Here is a 16,582-nt window from a genome sequence, read left to right as displayed (position 1 = left end):
TTTCACAAAACAAGTAAGAATTGAAGATTGCTCACAAAATAGGTAACAAGCCTTACAATTCGGCCAAGGTAAGGGAAAATGGCTGAAATTGAGACACAAAGCATGCCTAAATTCTCCCATGGACGAATCAAGACACAAATCAAAGCCAAATTCACCCAAAGGCATGGCTTTGGAAGTCTATAAATACAATGTCCCAAGACAAGCATAAGGTCGACAATTTCTACATTGAAGGGCCAAAAATTCTACATTTAGAATAACCTCTGCACAAATCTTTGAAGACTAATATGCTACCAAAGCTCTCTTCAAAGAACGCACAACCAAAGCTTAAGCTTTCTTTCGATCAAAGTTGAAGTTTTCTTTCGACCAAAGCCAAATCATTCCCTTAAAGAATCAATAATCACTTGTGTCGATTTCTTCAAGACCTTGTTGCAAGCTCAAAACTTGTAATGACGTTTGTTTCAAGATCAAGTCACTAAGACCCTTGAATCAACGAAATCCTACATCAACACTACCTTTGCCACAACTTTGAGGTGAAGACCATCCAAGCATCGTTTTAAGCTCAAAACTTAAAGCAACTGTTCAATCGTTTGTCCGGGATCAAGTCATTGCGACCCTTGGTTCAATAATCTACGCATCTACATCAAATTTGAAGACTAAATTAGAGGAAAATTGTAAATAGAGATTGTAACCTTACAAATTCATCAATAAAAATCTACTTTGTTGTTCTCGTTTCATTCGTTATAGAATTTTCATGTTTACACTTCTCAAAAGAGGTCGGGCTATCTAAGATCCTGGGGATGTGTGATGAAGGGAAGTCTTTTGGATGTTTTGTTATGAGATTCAGTTTCAAATTCAGGGTGTGGAGGATCTGGGTCGTCGAAGAATATGGATTTGAAGAAATTCATGGAGGAAAATTGGGAAAGTAGAGGGATTGGAATTACTAGAAAATCGGGGAAGAGAGAAAGGTTGGAGTAGAGTGAGAAAATGTAACAAATTTGGGTGGAGTTGTTCTGGGTTCTTGGTGTTTGAGTGGATATTTAAGCTGGGCTTAGTAATAATGGAGGCCTAAGAACACAAAAAGCAAAAGGAAGGATTGGGCTCGGACTAGTCGATAGTCCAAGAAAATTCCTGAAGTTATGAAGGTTGTTGAATCATTACCTAGTTGTGACCCTACTAGCCCTTTATAGTTGTTTGCAACTCGTTTGTTTTTAATCAAGAGAAGAGAGATGTTCTCTATCATGAAAGATCTTAATGTTTAGCTTACTTGGTTGAATTATGAGTCCATCAACCAATAAGGATTTATACATCTACATTAGGTTTTAGGATTATGAATGTTAGAATTGGTTTGACACCTTCCTTGAATGTTATTTTGGATTCTAAGTTAATTGCGTAGCTACTTTGTTATTTTGGATTATGAGCATCATGGTTTAACTATCGTATTTGAATGTTATTTAGATTATGAGTTAATTCTTTAGTTACTTTGTTTACAATATTGGTACAATTGATGTTAAGGATTATTTGTTAACTTGCAGGGTTTCATTGAATATGGACATTCCAAATATGAAGATGAAGAGTTTGACCTAATAGTATGCGCTTGCTCGAGTTATTGAAACATATTATCTAAAATATATGCATAAAACTTCATGTATGAATTCTTCTCAAACATGAACATGTGGTTAATGGAAGTACAAGGAAATGAGCAACGACGTTATTTGATGTTTAGAAAGAACAAAGAAGTAATTTATAAGTTATCCAAAGATTTTCTAGTTAACTATGGTTTGAGAGGTTCAGTGTAACTGAGATATTAAGAATGTTCTTGCATATGTTAGAACATGGTGTAAAAAATAGATTAGTTCAAGAGTGAATTCAACGTTCCGTAGAGGTCGTTAATAGACATTTTGGTGCTATGTTGGATGTTGTATGTTAGATGACAATAGATATTATCAAACCTACGGATCCAAAGTTTAATGGTACCCCACAAGAGATAAGGAAAGATACTGGATATTCTCATTTTAAGGCAATTATGTATTTATTAATTTTTAGAAATTGTTTCGAAATGTTCTTGTACAAGTTGACGGTCTTTATTAACCTAATCTCTTATTTTTAGGACTGTGTTGGAGCCATAGATAGGGTACATGTCGATGCTTCAATGCTTCGTCCCGATCAAGTACCATATATTGGTAGGAATAGGAGACTAACTCAAGACATCATGGTTGCGTGTAATTTTGACATGAAATTAACATTTGCTTGGGTTGGATGGGAAGGCACTACACATGATACAAAGGTTTTTCTATCAGTTTTATAGAGTTTGCATTTAAATTTTTTTAAGCCTCCAAGTGGTAGTTCCTTATTCTTAATTATTAATTTGAATTTTGTAAATGCTTTCACCTTTACAAATAATAATATGTTCAAACAAATTTAACATTTGATAAGGAAGTATTATTTGGTAGATGCTTGGTACCCACAAAGGAGAGGGTATATGGGACAACATAAGAGCGAGATATATCATCTCTCGAATTTTCGTAGCGCTGGCCAACCAATGGGGCATAAAGAGGTATTCAATTATAGACATTCTTCTCATGATCAATAATTTAACAACCTAATTAAATTAATAATATATCAACCAATTTTTTTTTTGTTGTCATTTTACACAGTTACAACAATTTTACACAAAAGTTTCACAAACACTCTTAACAGTGTTTTTTTGCTAAAAGCATTTTCACCACTGTAGTTTACCAAACACTTACCTTTTTTTTTTCACAGCTATTTATTCTCATAGCACAATAGAAGTAGTTTAAAAACAAAAAAAACAAAGCAATCCCAAACTAAGCCCTAGGGTCATGGATGCTCTTTAATCTTCCTATCTCACCATCATTCGGTCTGCACCTGTTTTAGTTTTAATTTTTAGAAAATTATTTAATGGGTTCTTAGTATTTAGGAATTACTGTCCTTTCACCTTTTTTCATAGCAACTATTTTCCTATTCAACCAACACTTGCTCCTAATAAAGTGTGGATATATAAATGCATAATCTATTATTTTGAAAAGTGGCTAATTTTATTTTTCATCTATTTTGCTCATTGGGTTGTGTGGTTCATCCAAACTTTTTGTCTTTTCGATTCATCAATTTCGGCAATATATATAGTGCAAGCAATATATTTGAAAAAAATTACTCATGTGGCGATTGTCGAATTTTAAAAACTCACTTTTTTTCACACTACTTTCATTTTTCAGGTTAGTAGATAGATAGTCAGGTCTAACCAATGGGTCATGTGATTGCGGAGTTGATTTACAAGGTGAGTTCCAATTTGATAATCCTCATGCATATAATTTATATAGATCGAAAATTCATGTGGGTATACTTGGAAGGGAATTTAGTTCGTGTGAGAGTGCATATAAGTTTTATGTAAATTATGATGGATTAAGGTATGGTTTGGAGTTGAGGTGATTTAAAAAAAAACTGGTATGAAAAAAAGCTTGGAGTGTTTTTGGTGTTTGGTAAACTTCCAACTTCAGCTTTTTTTCATAATTTTGAGTTGAAAAAAGCCAAAAAACAGAAGCAGCAAAAGGCAGCTTTGAAAAACTGGCTTTTCAGCTTCTGCGCAAACCTCTAAAACACAGGTGAACAGTGACCCTTTAATGAAAGTTTCTGGCAATCCTACCCTCCCTTCATCTCTATCATCCCCTTTCTGCTCCTCCCAACTTCATCTCTACCAAAGATCTTTGAAGATTTGTGTCACCCCCAGCTTTATCGCCGAGCTCGCTGTCGAAAGGCAGCACTTCTCCTCTACTCAAATCCTCGGCTTCCTCGACTCCCAATCTCGCTCTTCGCTCGACCATTGCCTTCATTCATTGCGACATCATCGACAAACTCCACGACGCCAGCCAAAACCCAGAAGACAAAAAATATCGATTTGCCGAAACCCATATGAAATTCAACTTGTGAAAAATCCTAAAGAAAAAAAAAAAAAACCCATAAGACAAATCCATAAGCTTTTTTTGAGAATGAATGAGAAAAAATGGAATTTGATGATGAGGGAGAAAGTGGCAAAAAGAATGGAATTTGGTGATGAGAGAAAAAGTGAAGAGAGAGGGACAGAGAGGCAATTGGACAAGAAGGAGAAAAAAGTTGCAGATGATTCTAGAAAGAGAGAGTGTTCTAGAAAAGTAAAAAAAAAAAGAGAAAAGGAAAAAAATGTAAAAGATAGAATTAAGCTTGGTTTTGGGGACCGGAGAAAAAGAAATATGATAGAGAAGCAGATAAGCTTGGTTTTGATCATTTCACATTGTTACAGTTGTTTTGCATAAAAGTTTTCCAAATATTATCATACTGCTTTTTTTTTTTTCCAAAAGTACTTTTACAAAAAAATTTACCAAACACTCTGCTGCTTTATTTCACAGCTGCTTATTCTCACAGCACAGTAGAAGCAGTTTTTTTTCAAAGCACAACAATACCAAACCAGCCCCTAAGACTAACTCCAATGGTGGGCTAAAAGCCAAATTACCCCCCAAAATTTCCCCAACCCAAGGGGGAAATTTTGGGCTAAATGCTAAATGCTAAACCAATGCCAAATTCCTCCCAAAATTTAGCCCTGAAATCGAAGTGGACTCCACTCAATATTTATCAGAATTTAAATTTTTTTAGATTAAAATGTTCATAAAATTAATTTACGATAGTCTACATATTAAATTTTTTTTTTAAAATTTAATTTAACAAAACAAATAGCCTAAGTTCATTCTTTAATAATCCTGGGCTAAAATTTTAGGCTACAACGGTTGGAACAGAAAAGCTGTTTTTGGACTAAAAGCTAAATTTTCCGGGCTAAATTTTCATGAGTAACTTATTGTTGTTCAAAAGAAAGTTACCAATAAAAAGACAAATGGCGTAAAGTTGTAACTTACTCACAACCGGTTCAAGGGTTGGTTGCCAAGCACATGTCACACCCTGATTCTAGATTAAGTTCTAATTCGGCATTAGGACATGATTCACAACTTAATTATAAAGTCTAAAATAATATAATTAAAATGTGAAAGCTAAAACATAAATAAATAAATAAATAAAAACTGAACTTATTTATACACAAAGTTATTAGAAACATAATTGTACTTGAGTATTCTACATTAACGACGAAACTACTCAAAGCAGAATATCAGTTGTCCTTTATTCAACCAAAAACAAATAAAAGAAAAAAGTTTTAAAACAAGTCAAAACTCCCTCATTATTTGATATGAACAAACTTCACATCTCAACAAAGTAAACATCTAGTTCCCCAGTTCATTACCTGCAAAATTTAGTTAGTGTGACCCTACAAGCTCAGGGACCTATACCTTTATGTAATATAAAAGTAAATTATTATAGTTCCTTCCAAAAAAAAAAGTAAATTATTATAGTTCGAATCCAAACAAATAAAAAACAGAAGCACCAAAATATTAAGATGTATGGATGCAATGCAAGATACTCCATTTATTCTCATTAGTTCAAGCAATTAAACACTTAGAATTAGCATGTCCAATACCATGCTAGTCCAAGTGGAAATTATTTGAAATGACCCAAACCCAAACCGTTACTAAATTTTCCTTTTCGCTAGTCATCTTGCTAAAGCTCTTTTTCGCTAGTCCCGATTGCCTTAGGTACCGTTTAGTACGTGGGACGGGACGGAACAGAGTGGGACAAGGCGTTCCGTCCCAAGTTTGGTGCGCCTAAAACGGGTGGAACGAGCTGTTCCACGGGACGAGTTTTGAGTGAATTTTCGTTACACCTCACCCTCCTGGAACGACTCGTTCCACATCCGTGGAACACAAAATTATAACCTCTCCATCTCCTTCTTCTTCCTCCTTGTGTCCATTCGAGGGCATCTTTGTTCCCACTCCGTTCCGTTCTGTCCTGTCCCGTCCCATCCCGTCCCATTCCGTTCCGTCCCGTCCTGTCTGCATATCAAACGATACCTTAAAGAACTTGTGCACTATGACTAACATGAGAACCTGGTACCTGCCAGGAGTTGGCCCAACTCCACAAAAAGCTAACCACTACCCAAAACTCCAAATTTTCTTCTCAACGACAAACAGATTTTCGATTTCATTTTTCATATGACAGAGAGAGAATAAATAATTCTACTGGATAATACAAAGCAGTTCGGCAATTAAATAATCTCATGAAATTGAAATTTTACTACTAATTCATAAGGAACATAACAATAACAGACCTTCTAGTTCACAACAAACCGATTTCCAATATATATATATATATGATTCTTACATGTAATAATCTAAGTCAATTATGTAGGTTAAGGATGTTAGATATTGGTATGGAATAATGACTAGAAACAAGCATGGAAGATGATATGATTTTACTAACACTGCTTAATTATATCTCTCAATCACAAAAATATTTGTAATAGTCTATAAAGAATGAAAATCACAAATGAAGAAACCAAAACCTAAATTATCACTATTTGTGTCATCAAGTTTATTCATTATGGACTAATGTGTAAATTTAATATAAAATGTAACAGAGTATAGGTCCAGCAATATTGGGCTTGAAAATTAGGACGATTTATTCCTCATTCCTTATTCTTAAATTCATGTTATTTTATCACAAATACCAATATAAAATAGCATGATAAACATACATAATAGATAATCCAACAGAACAAATTCATAAATTATATACAAATATATATGTGGATGCAAATTTCTTCCTCCTTGATCTTGAACAAAATTGCACCTACAAAACAAATAACACCTTCGGTCAAGGCCAAGAGCCTCACGCGCCCACGATGAATAGGGGGGCTTTGGCCGAAGAACCTCTGATGCCAAAGTTAGAATTTAGAGAGAAAAGTGTTTGAGAGTTTTGGAGAATTTTAGCAAGAGTGAAGACCTCCATTTTGGTGAAAATGGGAGCCAATATATAGGGCATGGCTGGTCCTCTTTGGAAGAAAGAGTGGCCGGTCCTTGGGTATTTTTTGGGGTGTAATGAGTGATTTAATTGGTGATTAATAGATTAATTAGGAATTAATCCATTAATTAGCCAATTAACCTTCACTTAAATGGAATGTTATGTAGGTTATAAAATAATTACCTAAGATGAGGATGGATGAGAATATCTTTGAATTGGTTACCTATTTTGGACACTTTTGACTTGATTGATGGATGATTGTCCACTGCTTGCGTGTAGGAATCCCGGTATGCCTCAAGGGTTTTTTTGTCCTCTTTTACCCAAAAATCCACGTGTCGCCTTGTGATTATTTTTGGCTCCACAAATGCCCCCACACCTGCTGGGCTGCTCGTAGGAAAGGGCAGTAGGTGTAGAGATCTTCTTGCTCTAGGAAACTTAGGATTGCTTCCCGTTTTGATGTAGATTCCCTTTTTAATATGAAATTAGATCTTTCTAGGAAAGGGAAATAAATTTCTCTCAAAGCCTATTTAAGTCCACCTTAAGTGGGTTATTAAATCAACTTTGGATGGTGATTTATTCTACCCTACAAGAGAGAGAGCGCTTAGAGGATATTTTTCCCCCTCATTTAGCAATTTTCTACATCTTGCCCATGCAAAGGACTGTTTTTCATTGTTTTCTTCATCTTCTCCGTGCCGCACCAGTGTAATAAAAACTTAATATCTTCTTATCTTTTTCTTGGATAGTGCTGTCGTGGGGCAGCTGTCGGGATGGTGCGGCACGTCGGCTGGCAAGGGCCAGGAATCGGCTCGGTATGGGCCGAGGAGGTGTTGTGGTAAGAACCACTACTTTAGGCTGCTCGACTTGGCTAGAGCAAATGGTAGTTTGTGCGGCTGTAGTCGCGGATTGTGGCGCTAGGGTGCAGTGCTAGGCAAGTCGCATGGCTCATGTCCTTTGGGCTCTTGGACCTGACACGAGCCAATCTGGCGATTGAGAGAGATGAGGAGGTCAAGGGCGTCATGGGCTGCTGGAATACTGGGTATGCAGGCCTCCTGCCTACTGGTCTGAGAGAAAAAATGATATTTAGTTCTTTTTGCCTGGAGAAATGTAGGTTGCTCTCGAGAGAGAATGTAAAGAAGATCAAGGCGGAAGAGATCTTCCCCATTTGCTCAAGAGATGCTGGTTAAGAAAGAATTGAAGACTTCCTTCGCTGCTCGTGAGGGTCCACCTACTGTCAAGAGGCTTGTGATTGACATGACTTCTTCCAATGGGAAGAAAAATGAGGCTGCTAGATTTGAGCATATGGTGCATGCTATGTCGAGAATGGCTAATTCAATTGTTGATAGTATTGCTTAATGTAGAGGTTTTGTCATGCCCCTAGTGCTGAGGTCTATGCCAAGACGTCCGTTGGGAGCTAAGTCCAGTTCTCATTCGGAAATGCTTGCTATTATGAAGAGCGATAAGGTGGACTCTGCTGCTAAAGTGGCGCTAAGGCCCACTCCCTCTATTGCTGAGACTAATTCGCTTACTGGGAAGGAGGAGGCTGCTCGTGTGGGTGGCTGTGAGAAATCCACTAAGCCTGCTTCTAGGGAGGCTGCTGAGATATGTGTGCTCTTGAAACCAGATCTCAGATTCAAGATCTTGTGTTTGTAGTTTCTGAGCTTCATTTCGCTGCTTATGTAAAGGATAAAGAGTTGATTGCTGCTTATAATCAAGTGATCCATTTCAAGAGAATCGTCGATAGGCTTGAACCCTAAGTGTTGGAACTTCGAAGTGTACTGAAGATTAACGAAAGTTTGAAGAAGGAAGTGGATGAGCTGCAGCGCGTCCGTGTTGGTCTGCTCGAGGAGAATGAGCAATTGAATGGTGAGAATGGTGGGTTCGAGGTTTGGAGACCTTCTCTATTTCAACGGAAAAATTGCTTGTTTTTACTTTTGAGGCTTCTGTTGGTGAAGTAGTTGAAGAAGTTGGTGCCTAGGCTAGGGCAGCCGGGGGTGAAGCGTTGGATGATGCCGCTGCTAAGAACGTCACTGCTGTTGAAGGTGTGGTGACCAAGTAGTCGTAGGATGTCCAAGCTGCTGGAGTGTAGTCTTCTAGGTAGCCTTTAGGATTTTCTTTGTTTTTCCTTGTAGTTCTTGTTTTTCTTGAACTCCTTTAGCCTTTTCAAGTTGTTTATAAACATCATTCCTTCGCTTTCTTCATATTCGCTTCTTATGTTCATGCCCTAACCTTTAGACTTTATAGACCAATGGCAGGCGTGCTACTTTTCTATAAGCAGACAGGCCCACGTAGTCTATGCAGCCTTAGGTGTTGGTATAGAACTTTGCAAAGTTGTTAGCCATAGGGTTGGCAGTCGGATGCCTTACTTACAGAAGCAGACAAATCCGCGTAACCACTAGGCTGTTAACCTTGGCTTTCTCTAATTCCGTAAGTTGCATAGCAAGTATCACAACACTTTAGGACTTGGTGTAAGTTGTTCCGCACTTGGCAGAGGTGAAGCTTATCGACTACGTAGCATGTCGGCAGTGGATAAAGCTTCGTATATGCATGCTAGCTTGTTTAACCTTTCACAAGAATGTGCGGTTGTATAAGTCTAGCATGGCTTTACTGCTCGAAGGGCAAGCCGTAAGCAATATTCTGGAAACCGTAGGTTACCTTAGTGCACTCAGTAGCAACTTTAGGGTTCCAGGGCAGCCGTCCATCGAATTTACTGTGTAATGTGCCCCTTTCGTCTCTAGGGCTCGGTTCCCTACGGATTAGGCTAAGAGACCCAAAATCCCTTAGTTAGCTAAGCCTTGAAAAAGACCATTCTGGCTACTTCTAGGAATCCCGGCTCAAGCCATTGTGCATCTAGTTATACTAGGGCAGCCAGGCTCATTCACTTCTGGATATTCGGAGTGTAGAGTTTATTCTCCTATCTTGGAGAGTTGACCTATGTGGGTGTCGGGGAATTGGTTTACCCTCTCGCACTGGAGAGCATGGTTGGTCCCTCAGGGGGAGCAATTCCTGCGATGAGTCCCTAAGAAGGGCGCAGTCTTCTTTTGAAGTGCAGGAGTGATCAGTTGTTGTAAACATGCAACTGAGCCAAGTTATGATTACTTCTTAATTCCTCATTGAAAAACAAGTGAAATGAACGAGAGCTTAGCTGTAAGTTAGGAACTGCATAACAACTAGATAGTTCTCAATTTGTGAGGTGGTCCTCGTCGAGCTGCTTGAGTCTTCGAGCTTTGATGTAGTGGGAGGTCACACATGGTACTTCCTCAGATTGTAGGCGCCCCACTGCTTTTCGATCTTTTTGTCGTTTCATGGTGGCGAGGGTGTAATTACTCTTGCCGCCTATTCTGCTGATCTTGTACGGACCTTCCCAGATGGGATCCATCTTTTTGGAGCCTTCTTTGTGGGCAATGATGAAGGCTTTTCTTAGGACTATATTTTCGGGCTGGAACTGCTGAATCTTGGCCCTTTTGTTGTAGCTGGAGAGGAGCTGCTGCTGGTAGGCTGCGATGCGGGTGATGGTCTGCTCGCGCTTCTCCTCTGCCAGATCTAAGCTTGTGGCCATCTCCTTACAGTTTTGCTCAATGCTTGGTAGCAAAGCGGTAATACTTGACTTGATGACATTGGGATGAATGATTGCTTCTGAGCCAAATACCAAAGAGATGAGTCTCACCGGTTGCCCGTCTTTTGGTAATGCGTTATGCCTGTAGATATCCGGGGAGTTCGTCTGGCCATTTTCCCTTCTTGTTGGTGAGGGATTTCTTGAGGCAGTCGAGGATTATCTTGTTGGATGCTTCGGCCCGCCTATTGCCTTGAGGATATCTTGGCGTGGACATATGCTGCTTAATGTCATACTTTTGGAAGAACTTCGTCATACCTTTGCCCACGAATTGCGGGCCATTGTCAGTGACGATGAACTATGGGATGCCAAATCGGCAAATGATGTTCCTCCATATGAAGTGCTCTATGTCCGTTTGAGTCGTGGTCGTCTTGGGCTTTACTTCTACCCATTTGGTGAAGTAGTCGGTTGCCATGATCATCATGCCTCTGCCCCCAGTAGCAGGCGACATGAGTCCTACCAGGTCGATTGCCTATTGTATGAATGGCCAAGGACTTGTATGCTGGTGTAGCTCGCTGACAGGCAGTGCTGGTATCGACATGTAGCACTGGCCATGATCATCATGCCTCTGCCCCCAGTAGCAGGAGACATAAGTCCTACCAGGTCGATTGCCTATTGTATGAATGGCCAAGGACTTGTATGCGGGTGTAGCTCGCTGACAGGCAGTGCTGGTATCGACATGTAGCGCTGGCAGCGGTCGTACTTTTGTATTAACTTCTTAGCGTCTTGGTGCATGGTAAGGGGTCGTGGAGTTGGGGCCATGTTACATGTAGCAGGAGATGCTCAATTGCTGGTATTGGACCATTCTAGAGCTAATTTATGGAGCAAGGGTCGGCTAGGGCCGTGTGACGCGCAGCAGGAGGTAGTGCTCAATTGCCGGTATATGTTGCTCCTATGTAGAATCTTTTAGGGCGATGAGGACAAAACTTGCTTCCGAGTGTGTTCTTTCAGTGTTCGTCTACCCTTGGTGTGTCTTTTGGGCCGAGTTGTTGCGTTCGTCAGAAAACTTTGCATCCACCAGGGTCTACGCCTTTATCGTCGCGTGTTTGGATTGGGCGGAATAATGCGTCATGAGGATGACTGAGTGCGTTTGAAGGTAAAACTTAAGCTTTTGGGTTGCAACAAGTATCACCAAAGTTAGCTTTTGAATTTCTGATAGCATCGAAGGGAGCTTTTGAACAATGGAATACAGGTACTAGAGCCCCCAGCTCTTCTTGTATGATGGTAGTGCTTATTGCTGCTTCAGATACCATCAAACATGTGAATCAGTCTTCCTTTGTTTCCGGTTTGGATAGTAGGGAAGTGATGTCGTGTACTTCTTCAAGTCCTTGAATGTGCATCAGCGAGCTTTGTCCCTAAGTGCATACTTCTCTGCTAGAACGAAAGAGTCTGCTAGAGTTAAATATTCTTTCATGATTAATTTTTCAAATAGCGGATGGTCTGCCAGAAGTTCTTTTTGGAAGGCTGCTCTAGCTATCAAGTCGTTGCATCCAACTATCATTGCCTTCTCTACTTTGAACCTCTTCACATAGTCACGAAGCGACTCTTTTGTGTTCTTCTTGACGTTAAACAAATGGTCGGACTTCTTTTTGGTCGAACGATATGATGAATATTCTTTGGTGAAAACCAAAGAAAGTTCGTAGAAACTCCGAATGGATTGTGGTGGCAGGGTGTAGAACCAATCTTGTGCTTCGCCTTATAGAGTGGTGGCGAATATCTTGCACATGAGATCGTCGTTGTTTTGATAGAGGATCATTGCGCTTCGGTAATTCTTTAAATGTCTCTTAGGGTCTTCATCCCCTTTGAACGATGTGAAATATGGCATGCTGAACTCGCGTGGAGGCTCTGCCTGCTCAATCTCATATGTGAAGAGTGACCTGCTTATGTTGGTCATGTTCCGTTGTAGTGCCTCGTCGGTGACCTTTTTGCGTTGGAAATCACACAATCGCTTAGTCAAGAGTCTCTCTACTTCTTCATGGATTTGTCATTATTGGGGTAATGGAGCTCTCGGCTGCCCTCAGCCGTGACTTGCTAGTCTAGGCTGCTCTCTCATGTGTTTGGCTCGTTTATGCTGCAGATGCGGTGAGTGTGGTACGTTTCTAGTAGGCGATCGAGTTCTTTGCAGGCTGCCGGTTGAACTTGAGCCGGATTGAGTGACTGTTTCTCTTCGTCCGTTATTCTGCTTACTCCGACGTGAGGTGGAGGATGCTCTTTGCGGGCTTAGTCATGAATGAACACTTCGTCTGGAAGGTTGCTCATGTTGATTATCGGAATGTGACCCTAACCGTGAATGTATGCTCGTTCGTGGGCCTAGTCGAGAGTGCACGCTCCTCCGCGCGCTAGGACGGGAGTATACGCTATCTCAGGGGCCCAATCGGGAGTGTACATTGCCCGAACGCTCGATTCATGGCTGATCGAGTGGCTGCTTACCGGGATGCTGCTGGAGAGGTTCTTCGTCTGCCCTTGTCCTACTTTGGGACACCTCGTCTGGGGCATGTTGTATCTCGGTGTGCTGCAAGAGCTGGTTCACCAAGGTCGTCTGTTATGCGAGAGTATACGCTCATCCGCGCGCTAGGACGGGAGTATACGCTATCTCAGGGGCCCAATCGGGAGTGTACATTGCCCAAACGCTCGATTCATGGCTGGTCGAGTGGCTGCTTACAGGGATGTTGCTGGAGAGGTTCTTCGTCTGCCCTTGTCCTACTTTGGGACACCTCGTCTGGAGCATGTTGTATCTCGGTGTGCTGCAAGAGCTGGTTCACCAAGGTCGTCTGTTATGCGAGGGCGCTCGTCAACTCTATGACTTGTTAAGACAAGTGTTGTTTTCTATTTGGGTTGGAAGAGTTTGGAAGGAATGTATATCCTTGAGCAGTGGAAGTGTGGTTGACTCTGGGCATGAGATTTGAGTTGGGAAATGTCAAATCCGCAGAAAAATGTGGTGAAAATGCTCCCGGTTTCAATCATCGGTTCGAAAATTTGGAGCAGGGACGGTTGAACTAATCTTGGACCGATTTGGGCTGCTAGGAAGGCCACGGGAGCAAGCTGGGCCACGGAAGTGAGCTGCTCGGCGGGAGCAGGCTGTGCCATGAGAGTGGGCTGCTCGGTGGGAACAAGCTGGGCCACGGGAGTGGGCTGCTCGGTGGGAGCAGGTTATGTTGCGGGAGCAGGCTTGATCACGAGAGCAGGCTGGGCTACGGGAGCAAGCTGGATCACGGGAGCAGACTGTTCAATGCGTGATGCATGCAAATGCGAGGCTTGGGCTTGGGCCTGTGTAAGCTTGGATGACACGGCTTGGGCCATGGTGGAACCTCGTAATGGTGGTGCCACCCCGCTTACGACCGCATTTTACCTTGTGGATCTCCGCGGTCCCATTTCTTGAGTATTGGAATTTTCTCTTGTGGAATTTTCTAAATTTCTAGCCATTATATTTTTCTTATTCGTTTTATCAAAGAACCTTTGCAAATAAAAAATTCTAATAATAAGAACGTATGAAAAATATTCAAATGGACTAGAAAATAGAGAAAAACCTTTTTATGCAAGAGTCTTCTACGAGTATGGATCTTAGCTCTCAATGAAAGCACCAATTTGCGGATGCAAATTTCTTCCTCCTTAATCTTGAACAAAATTGCACCTACAAAACAAATAACACCTTAGGTCAAGGCCAAGAGCCTCACACGCTCACGATGAATGAGGGGGATTTGGCCGAAGAACTTCCGATGCCAAAGTTAGAATATAGAGAGAAAAGTGTTTGAGAGTTTTGGAGAATTTTAGCAAGAGTCCTCCATTTTGGTGAAAATGGGAGCCAATATATAGGGCATGGCCGATCTTCTTTGGAAGAAAGGGTGGCCGACCCTTGGGTATTTTTGGGGGTGTAATGAGTGATTTAATTGGTGATTAATGGATTAATTAGGAATTAATCCATTAATTAGCCAATTAACCTCCATTTAAATGGAGTGTTATGTAGGTTATAAAATAATTACCTAAGATGAGGATGGATGAGAATATCTTTGAATTGGTTACCTATTTTGGACACTTTTGACTTGATTGATGGATGATTGTCCACTGCTCGCGCGTACGAATCCCGATATGCCTCAAGGATATTTTTATCCTCTTTTACCCAAAAATCCACGTGTCATCTTGTGATTATTTTTAGCTTCACAATATAGATAGAAGGCTTCCCAGAACCCCCTTACTAGTTCACTCAAACTAACTTCTCTGAAAGCTTTGTCGAATCCTATTTCGAACTCCATCAAACAAATAAACAAAACTAGAATTAGAATGCAAGCTTACAGTTTGTAAGTACCCAAAAAGCTGTAATAAAATCTACACTTAAAGCTTTAAGACTTACAAAAACAGAGCTAAGACTTTCTTCTCAAAATACCTAGGAACTCAAATTAGGGAAAACTAAAATTGGGGCTTTTAAGGTAGCTGTTTATAGGAAGGAAAGAAATCATTATCACCTAAGCCTAGACCTTCCAGCTATACCTAATAAGCTAGATTACTCAACTAATCAGAGAGGATGAATGAGCAGGCTAGGCGGATCAGGATCCTCTCCTGATTCTTAAAAATTGATCCTGCTGAGTAGGTAATCGTGACCGTTGAAATTTGATCCAACGGTCATAATTATTAAAACTTTATAGGATTTCCCTGTTTGTAGCCGTTAAATTAAATTTCAACGATCACGATTTCGTGCTCAGCAAGCTCAGTTTTTTAAGAGCAGGAGAGGATCTGATCCTAGGCTAAAATCCAAATTGGAAGACATCTAGCTATAGACTACCACTTCTTGCTTTATATCTCTAATTCCAATGGCACGCTTAACTCGCTCTGAAATAAAGTTTTGATAATGATGGGAATTTAAGAATACCTTAAAAGGTTAGTTGTTATATTTGTCCTTCGTGTCCAGAAGAGATGAGAGGAATAGAGAATAGTTGAGAGAGAGGGAGAGTAAGCTGGAAACATATTAAAATATAATATAGGAATGGTTGAGGTTTGAGGTTGTTGGGCATGGGACAACTAATTGTCCATTTTAGCTTCCCCGTTTGTTTTGTTTTATTGCTTTTAATGGCCTTTAGCTAATATTAATAATCTTATAAAACTCAATAATAACATGCACAAATAGATTGTAAGGGGAATTAACAATTAAAACAAGTTACATATACTAAAAAAAATAATCATACTATTTAACAGTAATTTAAATGAGGGTTTTCACAACATATGACTTGTCTACTTCATTAAAGTTGAGCTTGAAAATTCAAAATTACTTTTTAAACATAAATGTAGAGATATGTCAATGTTTGTATTGATTCAAAACAACATTTTCAAGCTATATAAGAGATTTAGTACACCAATATATTGCCTTACTTTGAAAGAATTCTTAGTTTGTCAACTTTATTTATGTCCTATTCCTTTTCTAACATATTAAGTTCAATTCTCATTTTTCCTTATGCCTCTCATAGGATATAGTAAATGGAACCAAATTTTCATTTTCAACTTCTGAAATTTTGGACGAGATGACATGTCATATATGACAACTACAAATACATAAAAACAAATATAGATGTGTAATTGATGTCATAAATGCTAATTATATTATATATTTACCCGCTTAACTTTCTGTTTGCAGGAATCAATAACAAATTTTAATGTCTTTTCACAAGACGAATGAGGCAAACAACATAAAAATTGATCAAGACTTTCTTTTTGTAGATTTTTTGCAAATGGAAAATTGGAGGTGTGGAGAATGCACATGATATTTTGGTGTTGTGCAACACGAGGAAAAAAAGGAAATGGGCCGGTTCGGGACGGGTCCACGGGTCCTCTTCTTTTTTTTTTATTTTTTTTTATTTTTTTATTTTTGCCCTTTTTTTGCTGGTTTAGATCGCCTCCCGAACTTGCTCGCTTATCCTCCATATCTTTGACATCGCTGGAGCTTCACCGGATTCTGCAAAGAAGATCTAGAAATTGTCTAGGGTTAGAATCAGCTCTATTCCTTCACCAAATTAAATCAAAACCCTCCAGAAAAGGGTGTGAATGAAATAATCTTTCTTGGTTTGCAACAAGTGCCGGCTGATAAAAGCT

This window comes from Pyrus communis, chromosome 5, assembly GCF_041283825.1.
Source record: "Pyrus communis isolate YQ-2024b chromosome 5, ASM4128382v1, whole genome shotgun sequence".
Taxonomy (NCBI): Eukaryota; Viridiplantae; Streptophyta; class Magnoliopsida; order Rosales; family Rosaceae; genus Pyrus; species Pyrus communis.
The sequence above is the reverse complement of the archived record's forward strand: the minus strand, read 5'-3'. Positions refer to the sequence as shown.